Source organism: Marmota marmota, unplaced genomic scaffold (genome assembly GCF_001458135.2).
Source record: "Marmota marmota marmota unplaced genomic scaffold, marMar, whole genome shotgun sequence".
Classification (NCBI taxonomy): Eukaryota; Metazoa; Chordata; class Mammalia; order Rodentia; family Sciuridae; genus Marmota; species Marmota marmota.
Window position 1 is genome coordinate 31,350,828 of NW_026000108.1, and position 9,004 is coordinate 31,359,831.

Below are 9,004 nucleotides of genomic sequence, written 5' to 3' on the forward strand. Positions count from 1 at the left end.
CTGAACAGTATGAATCACAATGGCATTGGAAAAGAATAGGAAATAGGAGATCAATTAATTCAGGTATCAACCCATTGCTCTTTATATAACAGGGCAAACATAACTTTCTATCTTGTCAAATTCGACATCAACCTTGAAAGGGGACCAAAAGTTCTTCTCTAGGTCCATGTTGGTGTAAGTAGCCCACATATAGGCCCAACCATCCACTGTGAGATCAATCGATTTCAACATAAGGGCGGTTCTTAGAGCCAGCTGAAAATCTGAAACATAAATCCTTTACTAATTTTCCACAGAATTTGTCAGGTTTGATAAAATTGTAAAAGAGCACAGAAGAAAGAGAAAGAACTTCAGAAATCAAGGAAACACGAACATCACAAAAGAACAAAGTAAACTTAATAAAGGTTGAAATAGACTTTGAAGCTACATCTATTAAACCATGCTTAATGATTGTAAATGACCAAATAGTCCCTAGTTATGAATGACAGAAATAATATAAGATGAAAGGCACAGCTGCAGAAGTTAAAATGTCAGGCTATGTGCAATGTCAAGAAGTAAATCTATTTTTGAACACAAAGATACATGTGTGCGGTGTGTAATTTTATTAATAGAAAATCCATTTCTCTTGCCTTTATTAAAATAAACAACAAATATTTACTGAACATTGCTTTGAAAAGGTGCCCAGTTACTCTCCTGCCAAGATCTAACTCTAGTTCTGTCAGTGAAGAGCTGGGTGTACAAGACGGGGGCTCTGGCATTCTGAAAGGTGACCTTGACCACAGGCCACAGCACTTCCGCCTCTCTGAACTTGACCATGTTCTTACTCTTGGCAATTTTCATATCCTCAGTTGTAAAATGGGAACCACTGATCCTAGAGTGCTTCGGTCTTGGTTAATTGTAGATTCCTGAGCAGTGGTAGCTAACCTTGAATACTTGGGAACTTATTAGATTTGCAAATTCCAGGACCCCATCCCAGGCCTACTGAATCAGAAATTCTGGGGTAGATTCAGCAATCAGGGTTTTAACAGGCTGTCCTGGGATCCTGACATCTCCTCCAGTCTGAGAACCATCAGAGAAGTGCAAGGGCAATTAACCAGATTTTCCAGGTGTAAAACCAGCTCAATGTCCTGCAATCTGTGACCCTGAACAAGTTAGTCAAGGGGCCTCAATTTCCACATCATCACGATGAGGATAATAGTTCCATCTGTCTCAGAACTGCTCTGAGGCTTGAATGAGTTAATACACAGAAAGTGATTAAAATAGGGCCTAGCTCACAGCAAGTGTTTAATAGATGACAGCTGGTATAATTAATGATTAATAGTTCTATTGTGGTTCTCGGTCTGCTATGAATGTTTCCAGGGCAAGGGTTAGTGGAGTGAGGTGACAGGCACAGTGTGGTGATGTTTTGGCACCCCAACACCTTCCTCCTGTTCTGTAGCTTCCGCTCCACTCCTACCCAAACTGGTTTGAGGAAATTTGGGAATGGTAGGGATATTTAAAAAAAAAAAAAAAAGATCTTGGCCAAGAAATTGCTAAGTCTGGTCATGTTGAGATATTCAGCGAGCTGCTTAAACCACGTTGGGATTGTTTATCACTGTGCATCACCGGGCTTAAACCAGGTTGAACTGGTCCTTATGAGAGCAATCTCACTTTTAGGGGTTACAAGGAGCTGTACCAGGGACTGAACCTGGGGACACTCAACCACTGAGCCACATCCCCAGCCCTATTTTGTATTTTATTTAGAGACAGGGTCTCACTCAGTTGCTTAGTACCTCACTTTTGCCGAGGCTGGCTTTGAACACGTGATCCTCCAGTCTTATTTTTTAAATGTTAATAGTCTTTTGATTTAAGAAGTAACTCATAAGAAAGCATGAATTCCACTTATTTGACTACCCAGAGGAGTCAGATTTCACAGATACAGGGAGTGGTTTTGCCAGAGTCTGGGGGGAAGGGGAAATTAGAAATTATTGTTTAATGAGCACAGACTTTCAGTTTGGGAAAAAGAAAAAATGTTCTGGAGCAGGCAGTGGTGAGTGACGGTTGTGCAACAATATACTTAATGCTACAGAATTGTTCACTGAAAAACGGTCAAGTGGTAAATTAACGCTATGTATATTTTACAATAATAAAAATGTGAAAATAGAACTATTAATAAAAAGGTATTACATGGAACTAAGGGGTGGAATATACAGTAAGATAGTTTTTAACAAGGCAGAATTCTAGGGTGCAGGCAATATTCTATTCCTTATCCTGGATGGTGGTTTCATAGGTTTTGATTTTATAATATTTTGTCAAGCTATTCTTCTATGCAATTTTGTGCCTCTATGTTATGTTTCATAATAAAAAGTTGGGACAGTGTATGGGAGTGATGAATACTTCAAAATAATCAGTCATGAACTTACAAATCTAGCCAGAGATAATCACTATCAATGATTTTAATTATTTCCTTTCTTTTCTTCTCTGCGTATGTATTTGTTATTCACTCATTTATTCAACCAGCATCTATAGGACACTATTTTAAGTGCTAGGATGTATTACTTATCTATGGCTGAGTTGAGAATTACCCCAAAACTTAGCATCTTGTTTCAACTAGTATTTATTTTCTTAGAATGTCTGTAGGTTAGGAATCTGGACATGGTTTGCCTTGATGAATTTAAGACCTCTCATGAGGATGTGGTCACAATAGGCCATTGTCTCATATAAAACCTAGAAAGGATCCACTTCCAGGCTCACTGTCCTGACTCTTGGACCTAGGGACCTGAGTTCCCCGGCTAGTTATTGGCTTGAGGCCTCTTGCAGTTCCTTGCTGAGGGATGTCTTCACAGGGTTGCTGGCTTCTCCACAGATGCCCTTGCAAACCCAGAATTTATCATTAGTCAGAAGTCCCCAACCGTGTATGGTAAAGCCCTAATTTAAAGTATCTCATAATGTTACCGTATAGGGTCTTGAAAGTCAAATGAGGTAATAACAGTGGGGTTTACTCTGATAGGACTTGTGTCCTCACAAAAAGAGGAAGAGGGCTGGGATGGAGCTCCGTGGTGGAGCACTCTCCTAGCCCACACAAGGCCTTGGGTTTGCTCCCCTGCACTGGAAGAGAAGAGAAAATAAAAGGTGAAAAAATAAAAGAAAAGAAAGGACAAAAAATAAGAAATGAAAAGACACCAGGGATTCATGTGCACAGAGGAAGGACCATGTGAAGACGCAGCTAGGAGGCAAAGAAAGCCTCAATCCAACAACTTGACCTTGGTCTTTAGAATGCTAAGGAATAAATTTCTGTTGTTTACGCCCTGCCCCAGCTTGTGGCATTTGGTTGTGGCAGCCCTAGCAAATGAAGACATTAGACTTCTCCTCTCCCATCTCCACCTGACTTCCCATTCGGTTCCTGTCAGGGCTGAAGTGCCTCCAACCACCTATAGAGCCCTCTGCAGTCCAGCCCTACCCTTTTCTGCAACCTTGTCTCCGGCCCCTCTCGTTAGTTCTGTTCTAGTCGCTCAGCACTTTGCTTTCCCTCCAACACAGCATCTGGGTCCTTTGCCCTTGCTGACAGTTCTGCTGAGACGCTCCTTCCCCAGACAGGCACGTGGCCCTCGCCTTCACCAGCTTCCCTTCTTGCTCATCCCTGCCCATCCATCTAAAAGAACACTGCCCACAGCCACGTGTGATAGGTAGCAAACGTCTGTATTCTCATCGATGTAGGAGGCTGAGGCAGGAGGGTAACTAGTTCAAGGCCAGCTTCAGCAACTTACTGAGACCCTGTCTCAAAAAATAGAAAAGGCTGGGGATGTGGCTCAATGGTAAAGGGCCCCTGGGTAAGCAGTGCCCACGCATGACGCCCAACTCTTGCTGGCTTTGGCTTTCTTTCTCTTTTTAGCTCTCATCGCTCATCTAAAACATACTATATATTTTACTTATTTATTGTTTTATTGTCTGTCTCTATGCCAGAATGAAATTTCCAAGATGGGGGATGTGCATCTTTTTTTTCCACTGCTGAAGCTTCAGGGCCTGAAGGGTGTCTTACACATAGTCCCTGCTCCATATTTATTTCTTGCATGAATTAAAACAAAATTTGAAGGCAGAGAATTTTTTTTTAATTTAAATGTATTTGATTATCAACAGTTCAGATACAATGCGGAGTCACTTGTATTTACTCCTCTGTTTTGTCTATTCATGTCCTTTGGACATTTGCTTTAGTCAACTATTTTGCTGCTGGGACCAAAAGACCAGACCAGAGCCATGTAGAGGAGGAAAAGTTTATTTGTTGCTCAGTTTCTGAGGTCTCAGTCCATAGACAGCCGGTTCCATTGCTCTGGGCCGGAGATCCAGCAGAACATCATAGCAGAAGAGGAAGGACCTGACAATCAGGAAGCACAAAGACCTCTGCTGACCCGGGACCAAATAAATAAGGCAAAGACGCCCCTCGTGACTTACCTCCTCCAGCTGCACCCGAATTGCCAATTAAATCGGTTAATCCATTCAAGTGGATTAATGCACCGATCAGGCTCTCACAACCCAATCCTTTCGCCTCTAAACTTTCTTGCATTGTCTTCACACATGAGGTTTTCAGGGACCCCTCATGTCTAAACCTTAATAGTCATGTTTAAAAATTAAGAGTCTAAATAGAATGCTGTCTCTGTGTTGATAGTGTCTCTCCTCCAGATATTAGTACCTAGTATGAGTTAGACAGGGGGGAGATCTATATGCCATGTATTGTGACATATATTTTGTCAATAGCCTTTAAATTATTTCTCAAGAAAAATATATTTTTATGTGGTTAAATCTACTCTGAGGTCTTTCTCTGAGATAAATTTAGGAGGTTATTGTTGATTTTTTAAAAAGTTTTTGGTGCTGGGCTTAACCCCAGTGGTGCTTCTACCACTGAGATCCATCTCTGGCCCTTTCTTATTTTTCATTTTGAAACAGGGTCTCACTAAGTTGCTTAGGGCCTCACGAATTTTGGTTGGCCTCAAATTTGTGATCCTCCTGTCTTGATTCCCCGTTTGCTGGGATGACAGGTGTTTGCCACTGTTCCCATTTCAGCTTGGTTTTAAAGCAGCAATTTTGAATAATTCAGTCAACTCCCTAGGAAATCTTCCTGCCTTTATTTCCAGAGGTCCCTCTGATGTTCATTTATATGAAACTCACTGACTGGGGCAGGCAGAAATAAGGTGTTTTTCTGTAAAGAGTGTCTGTTTTTATAGCAATAATGACAAATGGATTTTGCCCTGGTGAAATCATAATTGTCAGCAAACAGTCATGCAGGTTTAGGAATTTTTTAAATTCTTATTTTTTATTTTATTTTTTTAATATTTATTTTTTTTAGTCATAGGTAAGTGAACACAATCTCTTTATTTATTTTATGTGGTGCTGAGGATCGAACCCAATGCCTCACACATGCTAGGCAAGTGCTATACCTCTGAGCCACAACTCCAGCCCTTATTTTTATTTGTTATGGTGCTGTCCAGGGTCCAGTTCTACCAGATTTGAGTTTTGTGGCTGATGGTTTGTCTCAGCAGCAAGATACTGTGCATTTTCTAAGCTGACTTGTTTCTAGATGCCAATCACCAAATTAGCCTTTCCTAGTCCAAGGTCCTATTTTGCAAACTCTGGCGGAAAAAAAATATATATATATATATATATATATCAAAGCACACGCACAAAAAAAAATTATTGGTTCTCTCCTTCCTTCCTTCCTTCCTTCCTGGGATTGAACCCAGGGGCACTTAAGCACCGAACCACATCCCTATCCCTTTTTTGTATTTTATTTAGAGACAGGGTCTCACTGAGTTGTTTAGGTCCTCGATAAGTTGCCTTAGCTGGCTTTGAACTCACAATCCTCCTGCCTCAGCCTCCTGAGATCTGGGATTACAGGCGTGCACCACCACGCCCGGCTATTGTATATTCAGATACACATGACAGCAGAGTGTATTTTGACATCTTATACATTCATGGAGTATAATTTCCCATTCTTGTGGTTGTACATGGTGTAGAGTTTCATTGGTCCTATATTCATATATGAACATAGGAAAGTATTGTCTGATTCATTCTACTGTCTTTCCTATTCTCTGCCCTCCTCCCTTCCCTTCATTCCTCTTTGTCTAATCCCATGGGCTTCTATTCTTTCCCTCCTCAACCTCCCTGTTGTGAGTCAGCATCCACATATCAGAGAGAACATTTGGGCTTTGTTTTTTGGGGACTGGCTTATTTCACTTAGCCTGCTATTCTCCAGTTCCATCCATTTACCTGCAAATGCCATAATTTCATTCTTCTTTGTCTCTGAGTACTATTCCATTGTGTATATATAGCATATTTTCTTTATCCATTCATCTGTTGAAGGGCACCTAGTTTGGTTCCATAGCTTGGCTATCATGAATTAAGCTGCTACAAACATTGACAAGACGAGTTGAGACCTTGAGCCCTCAAAAGCAAGATGGCGGTTCTCTTGAGGCTGGGTGTCCTCTGCGGTGCTCAAGGAGGCAGAGCTCTGTTCCTCCGAACCCCATTGGTCAGATCTGCTCAGCATTTCTCCAGGATCAACCTACCCCAGAATGGACTGGAACACAGCACATTAACCTGTCACCAAACTGCCATTCTGGTTCCAAGGCTGCATCTCTTCACTGGACTAGTGAGAGGGTTGTCAGTGTTTTGCTCCTGGCCCTGCTTCCAGCTGCATATTTGAATCCTTGCTCTGCAATGGACTACTCCTTGGCTGCAGTCCTCACTCTTCATAGTCAGTGGGGCCTTGGACAAGTTGTCACTGATTATGTTCATGGGGATGCATGGCAGAAAGCTGCCAAGGCAGGCCTTTTGGCACTCTCAGCTTTAACCTTTGCTGGGCTTTGTTATTTCAACTATCATGACCTGGGCATCTGCAAAGCTGTTGCCATGCTGTGGAAGCTTTGACCTTTTTGACTTGAGAATTGATTGTATGCCTCTGCCTCTGCTCTGTCATTCAACTCACAATAAGGAGGAAATAACAGAAAGCTCATTGGTGGGCAAACCTTCTTCTAATCACATGGTTATTTTATAATTTCATTGTTGAGGAAAAGGTTTGAGAGGAAATGTATTCAAGAAATGATGAGACCCAGTTCTGCATTCTAGTGAGTTAATGGGGTTGTCTTCAAGCTCATGAGACTCACAGTATGACCTAAGCTTTATGTATGAGCTTTTGCTTTTGTCAGTCTCTTAAAGAGAATTTAGCTTTATTGTTACCAATATATGATCATTTCTGCACTTGTCTTGGAAGTAAGGGACAAAGGGAAAGACTGTTAATTCATGACTTTGCAAAAAATTAGATAGTGTTTACTTTTGGAAACTTCCCTGTCCAGTTGATACCAGCTACTGATGGTTTTCTGTCCCAGGGAAACTTTAAAATGCTAAAATCTCCAATTACATATTTCTATATCCTAGGAAGGAAAGATTGGAGAGCTTCTGAATTTAGAGATGCTCCAGTTAGAGAAGAAGTCTTCCTTGTAGACATATCAGAATATTACAAATTCCCAACAGATATAATCCTCCAATGTGTTTTACTTGTCTTAAAATAATCTGTCCACAAATATAAAACTAAAAATAACAAATTACTTTCCCACTGTGGGAATTGGTAATAAGAAAATGTATTCCATGAAAAGAAAATTAAAAAAATAAAATGAAATATAATAAAATGTATTCTACTCTTTAAAAAAAAATAAACATTGACGAGAAGCACACACACACACACACATGCAAAGAAATTTTTTTTTTAAGTAATGTGCTAAATTTTACACAGGAGTAAATATTAAATGACTGCAGAGGTTGCTAGTAACTAGAACAGACACCAGCAAAAACTGACCAATCAGAAAAGACACCAGCAGCCAGTCTAACCAATCAGAACAAAAGCCAGCTGTAAATGACCAGCATTGCCCTCCATTCTGAGACCCGCTCTTGGATAGTGAGACCAGGAGTGTCAAACATCTGCTCTGGGATACAAGGCACTGTTGTCTTATCTCGAGACTTCATAGCAAATGACGTCCTAGAGCTCATTGGAAGCCCCCCCCCTCCCCCCGCAAAGTAACCTCCTTTGAAGCCTTCAGCAAAGCCACCTTTACCAAGCTCTGGCTGTAGCAGAGTCATCAGAGGAGAGGGAAGAGGGAAGCTGTTTGTAAGTTGGAGATAAGTAGTGTTAGAGGTGTTTGGGGTGAACTGCTTACGGGTTGCAAAGTCGTGGCTGTCAATGTCATACTACTGCCAGCATCCAGAATCTCCAAGATCTTGAGAAATCTTTGGGAGGGGTGTAGAGTTCCTGAAAATAGGATGTGGTTTCAAGATATCATCATCATCATCATCATTTAATTAAAGGAAAGGGTACGTCTGGAAGAGTAAAACCATTGGGCATGCTTTAGCATGGACATATTGAAAAACCAGGGGAAGGTTTAAGAACACCATCTTCAGAGTCAGGTGAACACTAGGTGTGGTTCAGACACAAGATAAGTGACCTAAATCATGCGCTTTTCCCAAAATCTCCTTTATCTTTAAAGTGAGTATAATACTGACATCCATTCCCCTAGGGTAGCCATGAGGGTTAAAAGGAGTAACCCTTGTGTCCATTTGCTGGGCACAGTGAATGAAACAGTCAATACTGGCTGTCACTGCAGAATCCCTGCCGTCCTCACCACCAACACCATGCAAAAACTCCAGTTAAGGATGTTCTCACATTCCCTCCTAATCTCTAAGAGACAGAGAGCAGGGTTGCAACTCATGAATGGGAGAGGCCAGATCAAGGGCTGGGAGAAAAATGCCAGGGCAGGGTAATGGGCTGTTAGTTCCAAAGATTCCCAAGGGGTCAACACAGGGAAGTCACAACACCGAGGGGAGCTAGCTTCATTTGGCTTTAGGGAAGAAGAGAAGGGAAGTCCTTGGGGCGAGGTTTGATTGTCCACGTATCTGTTAAGAGATTTGGGAAGAGGTTAGCAGTGGTCATAAAATACCAAGGCAGGTTTTGAGAAGCACAATTTTAGACTAAGAGGGCCTCTCA

At 41.4% G+C, this 9,004-nt stretch overlaps 1 pseudogene; it reads left to right on the forward strand.

Moving 5' to 3' along the window:
• The first annotated feature begins 6,407 nt into the window (after positions 1–6,407).
• LOC107139023 lies at positions 6,408–7,019 on the forward strand (annotated as a pseudogene).
• Positions 7,020–9,004: the final 1,985 nt, after the last annotated feature.